General features: G+C 45.6%; 1 protein-coding gene across 1 annotated transcript in view; it reads right to left on the reverse strand.

The window, feature by feature from the left end:
* LRP5 (LDL receptor related protein 5) overlaps positions 1-21,715 on the reverse strand; it is a 1,269,095-nt gene that overhangs the window by 609,556 nt on the left and 637,824 nt on the right. The window lies entirely within an intron of this gene.

The following is a 21,715-nucleotide window of genomic DNA, read 5'->3' on the forward strand; positions in this document are numbered from 1 at the left end:
ATCCGCCACCAACTAGGGTTCAAGCCGCAATGTTTTAGGGCACTTTCTGCCTGGGAAACAAACATCAATTTTTCTGGCCGCTGCTACAGAGCCTAATTTTTCAGGCATGTGTACATGCCTAATTTTTCTGGCCTCTGGTGATTTAACTGTGGCTTCAAAAACCAAACAAAAAAAAGGCACATACATGTGTCAATTCCCCTTCGTGATCGTTACCGTGTTGTGGTGAAGGGGCTTGCGTATCACAATGAAGCGACCACCTCTATGAGTGTGTTGGCAATGTTGGCACACCCCAGATGATAAGGTCGTTGCTTCATTGTGAACAGACCAAAAGCTATCGGCTGGATAATTTTGCATAGAAAAAACATTAATTTTCTTTGTGATCATCTAAGGTGATCATTAAAGCCTACTATGCCAACAATGGGCCCACACTGCAGAATCATTGTTTTCTGGGTCACTTAACTGTCACTGAACTACCTTAGCACGACCATAGACTTTGAAAAAAAAATATCGCCTGCAATCTCCAAGACGTGCGCACGAGCACAGTCATCACTACACCAAGATTGACGCATAGAGGTATAAATTTTATGTCATAAGTGTGTCAACTATTGACAACTCTTTGCGGTTGTCTAATATCTATTCCATACACGTCCCCCGATAGGGGACGTATAAGGGATTAAACTGATAGGAATAGTACTACTTAACACACCACTCCTATCTGGTGGCACAGTAGATTGCATGCGCAGTGCCCCAAATTTGAAGTAGGAGGACCGACCAAGCATCTTTTTCCATCTCCCGATTCCTAAAATCGATGCCATTTACACGTCCCCTGATAGGGGACGCAACAGGGATTGAACTGATAAGAATAGTACTACTTAACACACCTTATAATAATAATAATAATAATAATAATAATAATAATACTAGTGAACGTAACAGGGATTAAACTGATAGGAATAGTACTACTTAACACACCACACATATTGGGATTGCACAGTACAATACACAGCGCACGCGCAGTGCCCCAAATTGGAATTAAGAGTACCGACCAAGCATCTTTTTCCATCTGCCGGTTCCTAAAATCGATGCCATACACACGTCCCCTGATAGGGGACATAACATGGATTAAACTGATAAGAATAGTACTATTTAACACACCACTCATATCTGGTGGCACATTAGATTGCACGCGCAGTGCCCCAAATTTGAAGTAGGAGGACCGACATGGTCTGTGGGAGGAGGAGGAGCTTTGACACTCTAACCTTCTCACTTCACTGGTCTGCCGCTCATTGTATCAGCCCCGCTGGTTGGTTAGGAAGTCTTGAGCACTATTACCTTTGAGGTCCACCCCTGGAGAGCCGTAGTACGAGCAGCATGACAGACCAGTGGTTGAATTTGTTTCTTATTGGGTGGAATACAGGTCATCGGAAGCTGTATCTTAACACTCCTGGTGTCGTTGACTTGAGCAGTCCCTGGACACTGCTGATGTTGCCAGTCCTGGCTCTGTTAAACAGCTGATCCAACCTGCACTTAGGGAGGTTCTTGAACAGTTCCACACAATGTAGAAGATGTCATTAAATTCAATTTAAAAAACTCAGTCCATAGTTTTAAACTCAGTCCATGTCAGGAAAAGATGTTAATGGGGTGAATTTGGTTCTCTCTCCACCCCTGCATCAAATGAAATCAAACAAAACAAACAAAAAAGTCTTTAGAACTTTTGTTGGTCCAACACTGCATTTGAATAACATTTACCAATGGTACCATAGAGGTCCTCTGCCAATGCAAAATAAACTCTGCAAAACCCTGAACCTAGTCTAATTATCTGTATATTAAGATTACAGATTAGCGAATCGAGGTTGATGAAGTGGAATTCGTTTAGAATTTCAAGAAAAATTTGATTCACATTGACAACAAATGCAAATTTCCTTGCACTTCGTGATAGTCACATTTTTCCCTAAAATGGCGGCTACACGTGTGAAGACTGAGAACATGGGGCAAGGAACTCTGGGAAGGCGGTATCACCCAGATTGACATGCCTGCATGCAGCCAATCAGCAGCCAGCCAGTCCTGTGATGTCACAGCCCTATAAATACAGAGGTCATCTTAGAGTCAGACATTTTCCAGCGTTCAGAGTGCAGGGACAAACTTGTGAAGGCGCTAGGGACAGCAATTGGAAAAAGCTGATTGTGGAAAAAAAATGAAAAATATATTCTCAGTGCATTTCTGCAGTTAATTCTGGTGAAAACGTATAGTGACCTATATCAGTCCAACAAGAAAAATATATTCTCAGATCACTTCTGCAGTTATTTCTGTTGAAAGCATATAGGGGTGTATTTCAGTAAAAAAAAATTGAGGCAAATTTGATGGGTGAATGTACACTTCTTCTGTATGAACCAAATTCCATCATCTTTTCGGTGGTGAAATTTTATTGGCACAAGCCCTTTTTTGGGAAAAATTGATGGGCTAATGTACACTTTCTTCTGTATGAACCGAATTCCGTTATCCTTTCATTGGTGACATTTTTTATTTCAAAATTGTTTTTTTTTAGGTGAAATGGTGAATGCAAAACTCATTTTGCTGTGTGAACCGAATGACGTCATGGTGAAATTGTTTCTTTCAAAGTGTTTTTTTTTGGGGGGTAATATTGATGGGTCACTGCTAGTGTTGATCGAGCATGCTCGGCCAAACACCAGTTCGGCTCGAGCATGTATACCGAATGTGCTCGAGCACAATGCTCAAGTCTCCTCCCTGCACGTTTCTTGGCTGCTATGCAGCCAATAAACATGCAGGTAAGTACTGCCCTCACTATAATACCGTAGCCATGTTGGTTACTGGCATTACAGTGATTGGCTGGCCGGAACGCATCATCGGGTACTATATAACACCCGATGATGTGTGTTCGGCTCAGTCTTCGTCAGGGAGAGCTGTCCTGAGGAAGGGACAGACAGTGTAGGGAAGACTGCAAAAAGGCGTGCAGGCCGCCTGGAAGCCTGCCAGTGAATTATTCTGTGGCTGAGCATTCAGCCAGGCGTGAACAGACACCTAGGATTCAAGGTAACATAGTAACATAGTACATAAAGCCGAAAAAAGACATTTGTCCATCCAGTTCGGCCTGCTATCCTGCAAGTTGATCCAGAGGAAGGCAAAAAAACACCCTGTGAGGTAGAAGCCAATTTTCCCCACTTTAGGGGAATAAAAAATTCCTTCCAGACTCCAATCAGGCAATCAGAATAACTCCCTGGATCAACGACCCCACTCTAGTAGCTATAGCCTGTAATATTATTACGCTCCAAAAATACATCCAGGCCCCTCTTGAATTCCTTTATTGTACTCACCATCACCACCTCCTCAGGCAGAGAGTTCCATAGTCTCACTGCTCTTACCGTAAAGAATCATTTTCTATGTTTGTGTACAAACCTTCTTTCCTCCAGACGCAGAGGATGTCCCCTCGTCACAGTCACAGTTCTGGGGATAAATAGATGATGGGATAGATCTCTGTACTGACCACTGATATATTTATACATATTGATTAGATCTCCCCTCAGTCGTCTTTTTTCTAAAGTAAATAACCCTAATTTTGATAATCTTTCAGGGTACTGTAGTTGCCCTATTCCAGTTATTACTTTAGTTGCCCTCCTCTGGACCCTCTCCAGCTCTTCTATGTCTGCCTTGTTTACAGGAGCCCAGAACTGTACACAGTACCCCATGTGTGGTCTGACTAGCGATTTGTAAAGTGGTAGGACTATGTTCTTATCACGGGCATCTATGCCCCTTCTTATTGGCCTTGGCAGCAGCTGCCTGACACTGGTTTTTGCAGCTTAGTTTGCTGTTTATTAAAATTCCTAGATCCTTTTCCTTGTCAGTGTGAACATTCTTTTGTTTTTGCTGTGTGTGAACAAGCACCAAGACTGTTATGTGTTGCTGAGTGTGAATAAAACATTGAAGTTTAAATTACAACCTGGTTCCTTGCCTCTATACTGCGTCCGCTAAACCTGTCTACCAGAGCAAATCCTCACACAGCGTAACCATCCCACTTCTGTGTCTACTCAAACGCTCGCTGCTCACAATTAAGGATGACGCTTTGCATGTGAAAGAGGTGGAAATGGGAGAAGACATTACACAGGGTGATGGCCAGACCACCCTCAGTTCATCTTCTCAGCACGAATGGGGCGATAAAGACGAGGAGGAGCAGAAGAAGGTTGCCTCCGCTACAGAGGGTAGTACCCATGGACGTTTAATTCCATCTGTTCTGCATGGGTGGGCGGAAGAGGATGAGGAGATTGAGAGTCATCCTCCTGATGACGACAGTGAAGTCTTGCCTGTTGGTATTCTGGCACACATGGCTGACTTCACCAGCGACCCGCACGTTATACGCATTTCAGACGACACGGATTACTGGTTGTTCACCCTTCTCGACCCCCGCTACAAAGACAACTTCTCATCTCTCATTCCTCTGGTCCTTGTTGAAAAATTGCTCCAAAAAATTTCATCTGACAAAGCTGGAAGCAGAGTCCGTAGTTCCTTGGGCAACCGAGGAGGGGAGACAAGGGTAACACACAGCAGTTCCAACAGAGGCAGGGCAACACGCTCCAAGGCCTGGGACAGTGTCATGACACCCCGCCAGCGCCCTCACCCTGATGTGCGGCCTAGTGTCACAAGGAGGGAAACATTTTGGAAGATGGTGAAGGAATACATAGCAGATCGTGTCAGCGTCCTCAATGATCACTCAGTGCCGTACAACTACTGGGTGTCCAAGCTGAACACGTGGCACGAACTGGCGCTCTACGCCTTGGAGGTGTTGGGCTGTCCTGCCGCCAGCGCTTAGTCTCAGCGGGTATTTAGTGCTGCTGGAGGCATTATAAAAGATAAGCGTATCCGCCTGTCAACTGAAAATGCTGACAGGTTGACTCTTATAAAAATGAACATGGCCTGGATTGACCATGACTTCTCAACTCCACCAGAGGGTAGCTGATAAACGTAAAGGCACTTTAAATGTGTTGTTTAGAATGTACTGAATACATTGTATTCCCATGCACCCCTTCCACCACAAACAAGGGTATATGGTTGAATCTTCCTTTTCTCATCCTCCTCCTCCTTTTCCATCATATCAACATGCTTATTCGTCGCAGATATGCCCTCGCATATAATGTTTTACAGGGTCAGCTAATCTACAGGCCCTCACCTACAATCTTTTACAGGGTCAGCTCACCAGCAGGCCCTCACCTAAAATCTTTTACAGGGTCAGCTCACCTGCAGGCCCTTGTATATAATTTTTTAGAGGGTCCGCTCACCTGCAGGCCCTCGCATATAATGTTTTACCGGGTCAGCTCACCTGCAGGCCCTCACATATAATTTTTTTTAGAGGGTCAGCTCACCAGCAGGCCCTCACCTACACCTTTTAGAGGGTAAGCTCACCAGCAGGCACGCACCTAAATATTTTACAGGGTCAGCTCACCTGCAGGCCCTTGCATATATATATTTTTTTAGAGGTTCAGCTCACCAGCAAGCCATCAATTATAATTTTTCAAGGGTTGTTTTTTCCAGTAAAAATGATGGGTGACTGAAAAACTCCTTTTGCTGTATGGACCGAATGACGTCGTGTGAGGTTGTGCGAGGTCTGAAAGTGTGAGGAAAATATATATTATGAAACAACAAATATACAAAAAGTAAATGAAAACAATGACAACCTCCTGATGCTGCCGCCACCTCCAGACTCTGTCATTGTGCCATTCTGTGGCCTTCTCATGATGCTGCATCCGCCACCTCCAGACTCTGTCATTGTGCCACTTGGTGGCCTTCTCTTGATGCCGCCACCTCCAGACTCGGTCATTGTGACACTCGGTGGCCTCCTCATACTGCCCCCACCTCCAGACTGTCATTGTTTTTGTGGCCTCCTCGTACTGCCGCCACCTCCAGACTGTGTCATTGTGCCACTTGGTGGCCTCCTCATATTGCTGCCAACCTCGGTCATTGTGCCACTCGGTGGCCTCCTCATACTGCTGCCACCTCACCACTATTTCATAGGTCCACTCTGTGGACTTCTCATGCTGTTCCAACCCTTTCCACTTCATGACTGGTCGACTATTTTGGCTTTCGGCCTGGCTGACAATCATTTATTTGACCTTTCTTCTGATCTGTCAAAAGGAAGGAAAAATGAGACACACAACGGATCCTGTCTGTGTAGCAGCTGTAAGAATTGGCTTATGATTTGGTAGCCAAAAGCAGGAGTGGGTACAAAACACAGTAGACATGTAAATATTCCATTCACGTGTCATCTCTGTTTTAGATCCACTCCTGTTTTTTTTTTTTTGGGCATTAGCAATACTGATTGATTATTGAGCAAATGATGACCAATGCTCCACAGACAGGATCCGTTTTTTGTGGGTTATTGTTCTGATGGATCAGAGGAAGGGCAAATTAATCAGTGACGTCAACACAAACTTACCACTGACACATCTCCACCCAGGGGGGCTCTACTTGTATACGCATTTAATACAATAGGTTCTGTTGACATCGATGTGGAATCAGCTGGCAACAGTGAAAAAGGAGTGCGCTTCTTCTTTGGGCTAACTTTGACTTGTAAGGCTGAGTTCATACTTGAGTTATTTGATCAGTTTTGGCCCCGTGACTGCCCTAATAAGTGAAGTGTGCAGTGATTCTAAGAGTGACGCCTGTCATCTGCATATCATACGGATTCACAGTATTATTTCACTACCAAAGCAGACTCCCTATGTGTGTTACTGCAAGACAGAGTGTTCTTCACCACTATAAAGGCTCTCAGAAGCAGTTTTTTTACATAATTCGCCACAAATATATTCGTATCGAATCAAATTTTTCCAGAAAAAATTCTGCAAACCTGCGAATCGAATTTTTGATAAATTCGCTCGTCTCTAATTAAGATTAAAGAGGTATTCCCACTTCGCCTTTTTATACTTACCTGCTGCCAGCGCGCCGTTCACTTCCTGGATTCTGGCTGGAGATGGGCTTCATCTTTATTGAAGTATTCTCCCGGCCGCGCACTGGACTGAATGCGCATGCCGCCGCGCATGCGCCATGGTGACTTATTTCTGGCCAGTATAGTACAGACCCGGCATGCGCGTTCGCAGCTCTGTACTGGCCGGGAAGAAGTCACCATCGCTGGAGAAAAGAAGGAGTCTTCTGCGCAAGCGCGGTCACCGAGATTCTGGAGAAGAGCGGTGGCCGTAACCAGGGGAGACCGAATCACAACAATGAGGTAAGTGGGTATGAGAACTAGCTAGAGAACTGATAGCAACACACTGAGCATGCTCGACCTACCAAAGGCTCAGAACTAAAGGTCGACACTATGGTTATTTATAAGTAAACGCAGTGTGTAGCGGAGGAAAAAAAACGACTTTTATAACTACTGAATGGTAAATATGTGAAATTTACATTATATTAGGTAATTTTTGATGATGAATTAGTCTAAAACATAAGTTATATTTATGGTAACCAGAATACCCCTTTAACTTGCTCACTTAATGCTCTTTGGTATTTTAGTTTGCAGATGTACCCAGCTTTTCTTGAAGTTGAGAAGACAATAGACTTTTTTCATGGAGGAACACAGGACCTCTCGTGTTTCATGGGGTGTCGTGTAACTAGGCGGATGGGCACAAGGGCTGGCTTTGTGTCTGTGAGATCCACCCTATCCTCTCTCCCCTGTAGGTAATCTAAGTCCACCCCTTCCAGTCCCCCCTTCTATGGGTGACCTCCGGGCACCCAGGACCGACCTTATCCGGGTGAGATCTATGAAAGGCATTCACTAAACAATTGGCATTAATGTCGGATGCCGGCACCCACATTCTCTCCTCTGGTCCATAACCTCTCCAGTGGACAAGATATTCAAGGGATCCACGGAGAACTGAAGAGCCAACAATTTTTCGTGATTTCGAATTCCAAATTACCGTCCACCATGACCGGAGCGGGTGGCAAGGAAGATGGCTATAAAGGTTCCACATATTTTTTTCAACAAAGACCTATGGAACACATTATGAATTTTCAGGGCCTGAGGAAGCTCAAGACAAAAAGCTACAGGATTAATAATGGCCATGATCTTATATGGGCCGATAAACCTTGGACCCAACTTCCAGGAAGGTACCGTAAACTTAATGTTTTTTGTAGGCAGTCAGACAATCACCTACACTTAGGTCCGGACCATTCATATGTTTCCTGTCAGCCACACGTTTATATTTGTTGCCCATCTTTTTCAAGTTATTTAGAATTTTTCGCCATATTGATGACAATGATGACGAAAAACGTTCTTCCTCAGGGATACCAAAAGTATTAGAACCAGAAAATGTGCCAAACTGCGGGTGAAATCCATAGGCCCCAAAAAACGACGACTCGCCAGTGGACTTCTGACTAGGATTGTTTATGGAAAACTCTGCCAAAGACAAAAAGGAAGACCACTCCTCCTGGTTCTTAGATACAAAACATCTCAAGTAAGTCTCCAGACTCTGATTAGTGTGCTCCATCTGTCCGTTCGACTGAGGATGAAAAGCCGAAGAAAAGGACAGTTGAATTCCCAGAAGAGTACAGAATGCGTTCCAGAATCTGGAAACAAACTGAGTCCCACGATCTGAGACCACGTCAGAGGGAATGCCATGAAGTTTCACAATGTTGTCAACAAATACATGTGCAAGGGTTTTGGCATTAGGTAGGCCTGGTAATGCAATAAAATGAACCAGCGCTGAATCAGACCATACAGAGACATCCGTCCCTTTGCTAGTTATGTCCGTTAAGGGTTTTTCCGATTGTCGAATAATTTCCTAATAAATTTTCGGTAATAGTTGGTGAATCCTAAAAACCTTCAGATTTTTAGGTCGATCCCAGTCAAATACAGCACGGACTTTCTAAGGATCCATTCGAAAAACCCAAAGATGACAGCAGGTAGTCCAAAAACTGCACCTCGTGTACCACAAAAACACATTCCTCTAATTTTACAAACAATATATTATCCCTTAGAATCTGTATCACCTGTCTCACATGATTCTGATGTGTTTCCATGTCAGGAGAAAAAATAAGAATGTCATCCAAATACACGATCACAAACCTCCGCACCAGGTGATGAAAGATGTAAGGGTCCATTCACACGTCCGCAATTTCGTTCCGCATTTTGCGGAACGGAATTGCTGACCCATTCATTCCTATGGGGCAGCACGATGTGCTGCCCGGACACAGAATTGCGGACCCGCACTTCCGGACAAGAATAGTCATATTCTATAGTGCCGGCAAAATGCGGAACGCACATTGCTGCTGTCCGTGTTTTGCGGATCAGCGGCTCCGTGGATCCGCAAAACACGTTGCGGACGTGTGAATGGAGCCTAATTCATCAAATGTTGGAAGACTGCTGGGGCAATGGTCAACCCGAAAGGCATGACCAGGTTCTCAAAGTGCCCCTCAGAAGTATTAAAAGCCGTCTCCCATTCATCCCCTTCCTTGATCCTAACCAGATTATATGCCCCCCTTAAATCCAACTTGGAGAACACCTTGGCACCAATAATCTGGTTAAACAAATTGGGAATCAAAGGAAGAGGGTAAGGATCACGGATAGTAATCTGATTGAGTTCACGAAAATCCAGACATGGCCAAAGACCTCCAATTTTATTTATTTTTTTACAAAAAAGAACCCTTCAGCCCCTGTAGAAATGTGCCCTTTCTTCAAACTCTCGGCAAAATATTCTCTCATGGCCTGCCTTTGAGGTTCAGAAAGATTATACAACCTAGATTGATTTAGGCAATTTAGCCCCGGGAATAAGATTGACAGGGCAATCATATTCCCGATGGGAAGGTCAATCCTGACATCCACTCTCAGAAAACACATCGGCAAATTCAGATATAAAAGAGGGTACAGCCTTAGTAGTAACCACAGAAAAGGATGTACGGTATTGAGACAATTATCAATGCAATAGTTCCCCCAATCCATAATCTGCCAAGCTTGCCAATAGATAGTAGGATTATGCTTGGCAAGCCACGGTAAACCCAGAACCATAGGTGCAGGGAGAGCTTCCAAGACAAAACACGAGATAACTTCTTGATGAAAATCACCCACTCTTAATCTGATATCATGCAAAACTTGCGACAAGCACCTCTGAGTAAGGCTACTTTCACACTTGCGGCAGAGTGATCCAGCAAGCAGTTCCGTCAGTCTGATTCTGATCAGTCTTAAAAATGCCTGATGAGTCAGAAAAATGCATTGAAATGTCGGCTCCGTCTTTCCGGTGTCATCCGGCAAAACGTATCAGGCATTTATTGTTTTAAAAAAAATTTCGGTCTGCGCATGGATCCAGCATTCCGGTATTTTGAATGCACTAATACATTTCTATGTAAAAAAATGCGGGGTCCGGCATTCAGGCAAATCTTAAGTTTTTTTTCGCCGGAGATAAAACCGTAGCATGCTGCGGTTTTATCTTTTGCCTGATCAGTCAAAATGACTGAACGGAAGACATCCTTATGCATCCTGAACTGATTACTCTCCATTCAGAATGCATGGGGATATACCTGACCAGTTCTTTTCTGGCATTGAGCCCTTTTGACGGAACTCAGTGCCGGAAAAGAAAAACTCTAATGTGAAAGTACCCTAAGAGGGGCAGAATCAATAGCAAATACAGGAATGTCTTTTTTTTTATGTACTTCGTGATAACCCATGCATGCGGACAAACTGAGCATCAATCAGGTTCACCCCGGCCCCGCGGTCGATAAATACATCAATTTCCACCGTTTTTTACTCTAGCGCCACCTCAGCAATCAGGAGAAATTGGGTACTCTCAGCAAAGGACAAATGCACATTGTTTGACTACCCACTCACACCTCCGATGGGAGTCAGATGGGATTTAGACGCCCCTTTTTGTTTCTCTTTTTGCCGCTGAATGTTTGGACATATATTGACAAAATGTCCCCTTTGACTGTATTAAAAACATACTCCCTGCTTGCGACTCCTACTTTTGCAAGCAGATCCCGGAGTCGCTCCCCCTAATTGCATGGGTTCATCCTCAGGTATAAGCACAGGAGTCTCTTCACCCAGAGAGTCAAAGGAATACGGTACGTTTTGTAATAGAACATCCTGAGAGAGTGGGCCCTTAGAGCTCTCTCTCAGGCATCTATCGTTACGTACAGCCAAAGACATAGCGGCTTCCAAAGACTCAGGATTCTTATGAAAGGCCAAAGCTTCCTTCAGCCTCTCAGATAATCCCTAACAAAACTGGCTACGGAAAGCTGGATCGTTCCACTCAGTATCCATAGCCTACCTCCTAAATTCGGAACAATTAATCACTGCCAAAAGCTCTCCCTGACGCAGGCCGCATAATTTAGTCTCGGCCAGGGAGGTAAGGTCCGGGTCATCATAGATGATACCTAAAGCTCAGAAAAATGCATCAACTGATCGGAGAGACTGTGATCCGGTCGGGAGAGAAAAAGCCCAAGACTGGGCGTCTCTTTTAAAGTATAACTGTCGTATTTTTTATTTTTTTTGGAGTATTGGATTGTGGTGACTAATATCACCTTGGTGGCCCTATTTCAACTTTTCACTGTGTATTCGATTACCCCTTAATTCCCCATTTTTGTTCCCTGCACTGCCTATTTTTACCTGAGCTTAAAATAGGGTTGCTAGGCATGGTCCGTCTATCTGTTGAAGGACGGAGCACGCTGTGTGCAGGGTCACATTACTGACAGCCAGGGACTGTAAGTAAATGAAGCCAAGTCCTCCCCAGCAGCTGATAACAGTGCCTGGGCTGTGTGCACTTCTCCCTGTCCCTGCGCTTGGTAGACGCTCCCTCACTCAGCAGAGCAGGAGAATGCAGGGTTGAACCAGCGCACAACAGGGAAGGGAGATCTGCCATCTGCTCAGTGTATAAATGAAAGCAACATGTGGTAAGAGGACCCCTTTGTGCTGCAGGAGATTAACGATTTAGGGCGGAGGGCTCTGGTTACTGACACTTTTGGGGAGCTATTGTTACTGGCCAGTGAGGGCAGGCGGGATTAGCCTCAGGGTGAGGGCAGTGGCGGCCATCTTAACTGAATAGTGAAATTGCAGTTTTATGCAGACTGGTTGCTAAGGGCTGAATCTTATTAAATATGGGGTAAGTCAGTCTAATAGTAACTGATTCTGGAATATCATGTTATTAGTAACTACATATATGAAAATTGAAATTAGGGTATAAATGTGACAGTTATTCTTTAACCCCTTAAGGACTCGGCCCTATTTCACCTTATGGACTTGGCCATTTTTTGCAAATCTGACCAGTGTCACTTTAAGTGCTGATAACTTTAAAACGTTTTGACTTATCCAGGCCATTTTGAGATTGTTTTTTCGTCACATATTGTACTTCATGACACTGGTAAAATGAAGTAAAAAAATAAAATCATTTTTATTTATAAAAAAATAGCAAATTTACCAAAAATTTGTAAAAAAATAGCAAATTTCCAAGTTTCAATTTCTCTACTTCTATAATACATAGTAATACCTCCAAAAATAGTTATTACTTTACATTCCCCATATGTCTACTTCATGTTTGGATCATTTTGGGAATAATATTTGATTTTTTGGGGATGTTACAAAGCTTAGAAGTTTAAAAGCAAATCTTGAAATTTTTCAGAAATTTTCAAAAACCCAATTTTTAGAGATCAGTTCAGGTCTGAAGTCACTTTGTGAGGCTTACATAATAGAAACCACCCAAAAATGACTCTATTCTATAAACTACCCCCCTCAAGGTATTCAAAACTGATTTTACAAACTTTGTTAACGCTTAAGGTGTTCCACAAGAATTAATGGAATATAGAGATACAATAACAGCCAAACCAAACTCAATATTTATGGCCCTAATTCTGTAGTTTACAGAAACACCCCATATGTGGTCGTAAACTACTGTACGGGCACACGGCAGGGCGCAGAAGGAAAGGAATGCCATACGGTTTTTGGAGGCCAGATTTTGCTGGACTGGTTATTTGGACACCATGTTCCATTTGAAGCCCCCCTGATGCACCCCTAGAGTAGAAACTCAAAAAATTGCCCCATTTTAGAAACTATGGGATAGGGTGGCAGTAATGTTGGTACTAATTTAGGGTACATATGATTTTTGGTTGCTCTATATTACACTTTTTGTGAGGCAAGATAACAAGAAATACCTGTTTTGGCACAGTTTTTATTTTTTGTTATTTACAACATTCATCTGACAGGTTAGATCATGTGATATTTTTATAGACCAGGTTGTCACGGCTGCGGGGATACCTAATATGTATACTTTTTTTATTTATGTAAGTTTTACACAATGATTTCATTTTTTTAAGCAAAATAAATCATGTTTTAGTGTTTCCATAGTCTGAGAGCCATAATTTTTTCAGTTTTTGGGCGATTACCTTGGGTAGGGTATGATTTTTGCAGGATGAGATGACGGTTTTATTGGCACTATTTTGGGGTGCGTGTGACTTTTTGATCGCCGCAATCTACTTTTAAACTTAGGACGTACCGGTACGTCCTGAGTCCTTAAGGACTCGGCAAACGTGGCGTACCGGTATGTCCTAAGTCCCTAAGGGGTTACAAAATAATCACACCATGAATAGAAAGAAGGAAAAAGTGGCACTCACCGAATCTTCACAAATCATAGCTTTAGTACAGGTTAAAACACTGCGGATGCGGGTCACAATTGCAGCAAAAATCAGGCAACAGCCGTTTCACGCTAAGATCGCGCTTTGCAACAAATCACACCCACTCTCTGGCTTTCGTCCCCAGATGAGTGTGGACGCAACTTAAAGTACCATTTGCACGCTTCCCTAAACCGAATAAAATTATCACCCCCCCCCCCCTGATAATCTATCCGGGAGAGCAATTTTATGTGTTCAGGGCAGGTCATGTAACCACTACTAGGATCAGCCAACAGTGGCCTTTGCATCTGTGAGACGGTCGTGCGGAGGTCATCCACCTCCAGAGACAGCCCCCTGTAGCTGTCCGGTCAGTGCAGCGATAACATCCATGGCTGAACTGATACAGACAACAAAATGACGGTTATTCGGCGGTTCATAATTTCACGATCAATGTGGGGGGAAAACTCCATACTAACACAGGAGGTAAGGGGAACAGTAACTGGGCCTGGAAATAGACCTTGAAGGTAGGAATATTCATATGCTGTATACCTAGGCCCTTATATCCCTATAAGGCCCTGGAATTAGGTTAAAGGGGTTGTCAGAGTTATTTTTTTTGTTCTTTCTATGTTCCTAACTAAGCAAATGTAACAGCTTTCTAATTAACTTTATCTCCAGTGGATGTTTTTTTCAGATTTGACTGAGGGTCACATGACCTGTGAGGTCAGCTTCTCTCCCTGTTCTTATAAAGTTTGTTTACAAGCCTGTAAACAAGACGTCACTGCGCTGGCCACCCCTCCCCCCCCCCCTTCACTGCCGTCTGCTCTGTCCTAGGATTCTTAATACCTTCCGCTGCACAGATTGGCTAGCTGCAGCAGTGACAATGCTGGGCACAGGAGCTGACAGACTAGAGAGAGCATTGCACAAGAAGGTAGGGGGAAGATCCTGTGTGTTTTAGCAGTGTCATTATACAGCTGGGACTTATAGTTCTACACTTACAAGTTGCTGTTGATTCTCCCAGCACTCAGGGTAGCTCTTGTATCCACTCCCTTAGCAGTGTCATTAAACAGCTAGGACTTGTAGTCCTACACATACAACATTCTGCTGATTCTCCCAGCAGGCAGACATGTCACCCAGGGCAGCTCTTGTATCCACTCCCTTAGCAGAGCAGGGGGAGGGACAGAGATTGTTTTTATTGCATGTAAACAAAGAGCCAGAAAAGAACCAGGGAAATGAAGAAATATATATATATATTTTTTTGCATAAAACTTGCTTAGCTCAGTTATGTATTGCTGCCCTTCAGATTTTCAGTGCTAGATATTTTTTTTTCAGAACTCGGACAACCCCTTTAAGACCAGAGACAACCCATTCCTCCCCAGATGGACGAATGGAAGTCTCTGTCTCAGGCCCAGATACAAACAACAGGGAATATAACAAACACAAAACAATAAGAACAGACAAGACTTATCTGAAAGTAGAAAACTGGCAACTCCAGAAGCACCACAGAGTACACCCGACCAGCTAGTTAGAAGGCAGGAAGAAAATCTATAAACCGCACCTCCAAGAGTAAGAAGCTGCTACTTATGGGAAAGGTAGTTTACCAACAAGCAACACCTGAAGCAAGGGGCGTGGCATTCACCAAAACATAGACACAATAAGATCCACAGTGAACTTGTCAATTTTAACCCACGAGTTGCTAGTCTCTCTGATCTCCTGGTACCTGCCACGGGAACATCCGTGACACCGACAGTGCAATCCTCCCTCTTTCAGTCAGTCTAATTTCAACTGTTCATGAGTAGAGTTGAGCGAACACCTGGATGTTAGGGTTCGAGAAGTTCGGCCGAACTTCCCGGAAATGTTTGGGTTCGGGATCCGAACCCGACCCGAACTTCGTCCCGAACCCGAACCCCATTTAAGTCAATGGGGACCCGAACTTTTCGGCACTAAAAAGGCTGTAAAACAGCCCAGGAAAGAGCTAGAGGGCTGCAAAAGGCAGCAACATGTAGGTAAATCCCATGCAAACAAATGTGGATAGGGAAATTAATTAAAATAAAATTAAAATTAAAAAAAATTAACCAATATCAATTGGACAGAGGTCCCATAGCAGAGAATCGGGCTTCACGTCAGCAGAGAATCAGTCTCTTCATGCCATAGCAGAGAATCTGGCTTCATGTCAGCAGAGAATCAGTCTCTTCATGCCATAGCAGAGAATCAGGCTTCACGTCACCCACCACTGGAACAGGCCACTGTCACATATTTAGGCCCCGGCACCCAGACAGAGGAGAGAGGTCCCGTAACAGAGAATCTGGCTTCATGTCAGCACAGAATCAGTCTTCATGTCATAGCAGAGAATCAGGGTTCACGTCACCCACCACTGGAAGAGGCCACTGTCACACATTTAGGCCCAGGCACCCAGGCAGAGGAGAATGGTCCCGTAACAGAGATTCAGGCTTCATGTCAGCAGAGAATCAGTCTTCATGTCATAGCAGAGAATCAGGCTTCACGTCACCCACCACTGGAACAGGCCACTGTCACATATTTAGGCCCAGGCACCCAGGCAGAGGAGAGAGGTCCCGTAACAGAGATTCAGGCTTCATGTCAGCAGAGAATCAGTCTTCATGTCATAGCAGAGAATCAGGCTTCACGTCACCCACCACTGGAACAGGCCACTGTCACATATTTAGGCCCCGGCACCCAGACAGAGGAGAGGTTCATTCAACTTTGGGTTGCCCCGCAATATAATGGTAAAATGAAAATAAAAATAGGATTGAATGAGGAAGTGCCCTGGAGTACAATAATATATTGTTAAGGGGAGGTAATTAATGTCTAATCTGCACAAGGGATGGACAGGTCCTGTGGGATCCATGCCTGGTTCATTTTTATGAACGTCAGCTTGTCCACATTGGCTGTAGACAGGCGGCTGCGTTTGTCTGTAATGACGCCCCCTGCCGTGCTGAATACACGTTCAGACAAAACGCTGGCCGCCGGGCAGGCCAGCACCTCCAAGGCATAAAAGGCTAGCTCTGGCCACGTGGACAATTTGGAGACCCAGAAGTTGAATGGGGCTGAACCATCAGTCAGTACGTGGAGGGGTGTGCACAGGTACTGTTCCACCATGTTAGTGAAATGTTGCCTCCTGCTAACACGTTCCGTATCAGGTGGTGGTGCAGTTAGCTGTGGCGTGGTGACAAAACTTTTCCACATCTCTGCCATGGTAACCCTGCCCTCAGAGGAGCTGGCCGTGACACAGCTGCGTTGGCGACCTCTTGCTCCTCCTCTGCCTTCGCCTTGGGCTTCCACTTGTTCCCCTGTGACATTTGGGAATGCTCTCAGTAGCGCGTCTACCAACGTGCGCTTGCACTCGCGCATCTTCCTATCACGCTCCAGTGTAGGAAGTAAGGTGGGCACATTGTCTTTGTACCGGGGATCCAGCAGGGTGGCAACCCAGTAGTCCGCACACGTTAAAATGTGGGCAACTCTGCTGTCGTTGCGCAGGCACTGCAGCATGTAGTCGCTCATGTGTGCCAGGCTGCCCAGAGGTAAGGACAAGCTGTCCTCTGTGGGAGGCGTATCGTCATCGTCCTGTGTTTCCCCCCAGCCACGCACCAGTGATGGGCCCGAATTGCTTTGGGTGCCACCCCGCTGTGAACATGCTTCATCCTCATCCTCCTCCAGCTCCTCCTCATCCTCGTCCTCCTCGTCCTCCAGTAGTGGGCCCTGTCAGGCCACATTTGTACCTGGCCTCTGCTGTTGCAAAAAACCTCCCTCTGAGTCACTTCGAAGAGACTGGCCTGAAAGTGCTAAAAATGACCTCTCTTCCTCCTCTTCCTCCTGGGCCACCTCCTCTTCCATCATCGCCCTAAGTGTTTTCTCAAGGAGTAAGAAGTAGTATTGTAACGCTGATAACGGCGTCATCGCCACTGGCCATGTTGGTGGAGTACTCGAAACAGCGCAACAGGGCACACAGGTCTCGCATGGAGGCCCAGTCATTGGTGGTGAAGTGGTGCTGTTCCGCAGTGCGACTGACCCGTGCGTGCTGCAGCTGAAACTCCACTATGGCCTGCTGCTGCTCGCACAGTCTGTCCAGCATGTGCAAGGTGGAGTTCCACCTGGTGGGCACATCGCATATGAGGCGGTGAGCGGGAAGGCCGAAGTTACGCTGTAGCGCAGACAGGCGTGCAGCAGCAGGGTGTGAACGCCGGAAGCGCGAACAGACGGCCCGCACTTTATGCAGCAGCTCTGACATGTCGGGGTAGTTGCGAATGAACTTCTGCACCACCAAATTCAGCACATGCGCCAGGCAAGGGATGTGCGTCAAACCGGTTAGTCCCAGAGCTGCAACGAGATTTCGCCCATTATCGCACACCACCAGGCCGGGCTTGAGGCTCACCGGCAGCAACCACTCGTTGGTCTGTTGTTCTATACCCAGCCACAACTCCTGTGCGGTGTGGGGCCTGTCCCCCAAACATATGAGTTTCAGAACGGCCTGCTGACCTTTACCCCGGGCTGTGCTGAAGTTGGTGGTGAAGGTGTGTGGCTGACTGGATGAGCAGGTGGAAGAAGAGGAGGAGGAAGCTGAGTATGAGGAGGAGGAGACAGGAGGCAAAGAATGTTGCCCTGCGATCCTTGGCGGCGGAAGGACGTGCGCCAAACAGCTCTCCGCCTGGGGCCCAGCCGCCACTACATTTACCCAGTGTGCAGTTAGGGAGATATAGCGTCCCTGGCCGTGCTTACTGGTCCACGTATCTGTGGTTAGGTGGACCTTGCCACAGATGGCGTTGCGCAGTGCACACTTGATTTTATCGGACACTTGGTTGTGCAGGGAAGGCACGGCTCTCTTGGAGAAGTAGTGGCGGCTGGGAACAACATACTGTGGGACAGCAAGCGACATGAGCTGTTTGAAGCTGTCTGTGTCCACCAGCCTAAATGACAGCATTTCATAGGCCAGTAGTTTAGAAACTACGCTTTCTCTCAAATGTTTGTGAGATGGAGAGCTGAACGCTGCCGTGTGACATGGTTGAGATGCTTGGTGACGCAGGTGGTGGTGTTGGTGGTACATCCCATGTTTGCTGGGCGGCAGGTGCGAACGTTCCTCCAGAGGCGGAGGAAGAGGCCGAGGCGGCGGCAGCAGCAGAAGAGGCCGAGGCGGCAGCAGCAGAAGAGGTAGCAGGGGGAGCCTGAGTGACTTCTTTGTTTTTAAGGTGTTTACTCCACTGCAGTTCATGCTTTGCATGCAGGTGCCTGGTCATGCAGGTTGTGCTAAGGTTCAGAACGTTAATGCCTCGCTTCAGGCTCTGATGGCACAGCGTGCAAACCACTCGGGTCTTGTCGTCAGCACATTGTTTAAAGAAGTGCCATGCCAGGGAACTCCTTGAAGCTGCCTTTGGGGTGCTCGGTCCCAGATGGCGGCGGTCAGTAGCAGGCGGAGTCTCTTGGCGGCGGGTGTTCTGATTTTGCCCACTGCTCCCTCTTTTGCTACGCTGTTGGCTCGGTCTGACCACTGCCTCTTCCTCCGAACTGTGAAAGTCAGTGGCACGACCTTCATTCCATGTGGGGTCTAGGACCTCATCGTCCCCTGCATCGTCTTCCACCCAGTCTTGATCCCTGACCTCCTGTTTAGTCTGCACACTGCAGAAAGACGCAGCAGTTGGCACCTGTGTTTCGTCATCATCAGAGACGTGCTGAGGTGGTATTCCCATGTCCTCATCATCAGGAAACATAAGTGGTTGTGCGTTAGTGCATTCTATCTCTTCCACCCCTGGGGAAGGGCTAGGTGGATGCCCTTGGGAAACCCTGGCAGCAGAGTCTTCAAACAGCATAAGAGACTGCTGCATAACTTGAGGCTCAGACAGTTTCCCTGATATGCATGGGGGTGATGTGACAGACTGATGGGCTTGGTTTTCATGCGCCATCTGTGCGCTTTCTGCAGAAGACTGGGTGGGAGATAATGTGAACGTGCTGGATGCACTGTCGGCCACCCAATTGACTAATGCCTGTACCTGCTCAGGCCTTACCATCCTTAGAACGGCATTGGGCCCCACCAAATATCGCTGTAAATTCTGCTGGCTACTGGGACCTGAGGTAGTTGGTTCACTAGGACGTGTGGCTGTGGCAGAACGGCCACGTCCTCTCCCAGCACCAGAGGGTCCACTAACACCACCACGACCATGTCCACGTCCGCGTCCCTTATTAGATGTTTTCCTCATTGTTCCCGTTCACCACAATTTTGAAAATGGCAAATTTGGGAATAGTTTTTCAACCCAGAACAAAAACTGTGCTTTTACGGTCACTACAAATAATTTGACCAGCTAAAACAGTACAGATTTGGTTGAATAGAAATGTGAGGCCTATTTTTTTTGTGCTGTGTGACAGATATACCTTTAATCACAGAATTAGACGTGTATCTGCACGGTAGCGTGTGTGTTAAGTTTTTCAGAATGACACTATCAGCACCTTGAATTTAAGATATCCTTTTTGGGATAGATTTAAAGTAGGCCTGATATAGCAGAAACTATTAATTTTGAGAATGGCAAATTTGGGAATAGTTTTTCAACCCAGAACAAAAACTGTGCTTTTACGGTCACTACAAATAACTTGACTAGCTAAAACAGTACTGATTTGGAGGAATATAAATGTCAGGTCTATTTTTTAGGCGCTGGGTGACAGGCTCAACTTGCCCCTGATGTAGTATATGGCCAAAAAATAACCACACTATTGATGGTTAAATGCACTTGGGTGACACAGGCTCAGCCTGCACCTGATGTAGTATATGGCCAAAAAATAACCACACTGTTGATGGTTAAATGCACTTGGGTGACACAGGCTCAGCCTGCACCTGATGTAGTATATGGCCAAAAAATAACCACACTGTTGATGGTTAAATGCACTTGGGTGACACAGGCTCAGCCTGCACCTGATTTAGTATATGACCAAAAAATAACCACACTGTTGATGGTTAAATGCACTTCGGTGACACAGGCTCAGCCTGCAGCTGATGTAGGATATAGCAAAAAATAACCACACTATTGATGGTTAAAAGCACTTGGTGGTAGCTTGTGCTGGCGCACCACAAGCCACAAAATGGTCGCCGATCACCCCAGAAAAAAGTGATATAAAAACGCTCTGGGCAGCCTAAAAAAAGTGAGCAATTCAATATTAGCACTTCAATGATCCACAGCTGGAGATCGATCACTGAATTAAGTCTTTTGGAGGAGTTAATCTGCCTAATCTCGCCCTAACGTCGCAGCAGCAACCTCTCCCTATGCTTGAATCAGCAGAGTGACGTGCAGCGCTACGTGACCCAAGCTTATATAGAGGCTGGGTCACATGCTGCACTGGCCAATCACAGCCATGCCAATAGTAGGCAAGGCTGTGATGGCCTCTTGGGGCAAGTAGTATGACGCTTGTTGATTGGCTGCTTTGCAGCCTTTCAAAAAGCGCCAAGAAAGCGCTGAACACCGAACCCGAACTTTTACGAAAATGTTCGGGTTCGGGTCCGTGTCACGGACACCCCAAAATTCAGTACGAACCCGAACTATACAGTTCGGGTTCGCTCATCCCTATTCATGAGGACAGATCTCTGGTGTTATTAGAACATTCAACAGTCAACATATAATACAAACATACAAATAAATCTGGCAATGCAGACATGAACACTTGAAGGGAACATTAAAAAATGTTTAATTGAATTCAATAAAAAAATGTAGAGCTCAATCGAAAATTTTGGCACCAATAAAAAATAAATAAAAATATAATATCCCAATTTAAAAAAAAAAAATTCCCAATACACATTATAAAAAAACATTGACATTGTAATTTATTCATTTCTTGCTTCAGCATTATTTATCCATATCCACACACAGCTCTAGGGGTTTTATAGGGCTTACCCATATGCTCCTTAGTTTGGGATCAAGCCAGTCGGCCAACCGTCTTAAGCATGGATCCGGTTTCAAACTCAATTTTCGCCTACTTCCCCATTCCTCTGGTGATGAGGAGCAGAGGGTGGGGATCATCATCTCGCTGCTCAGGGATAACGCTCAGTCTTGGGCCTTTTCGCTGCCGGTGGGGGCACGGCCCCTCCGATCGGTGGATGCATATTTTGTAGCCCTGGGGCAGATATATGATG

The sequence above is a fragment of the Bufo bufo genome, chromosome 10, assembly GCF_905171765.1.
Source record: "Bufo bufo chromosome 10, aBufBuf1.1, whole genome shotgun sequence".
NCBI lineage: Eukaryota > Metazoa > Chordata > Amphibia > Anura > Bufonidae > Bufo > Bufo bufo.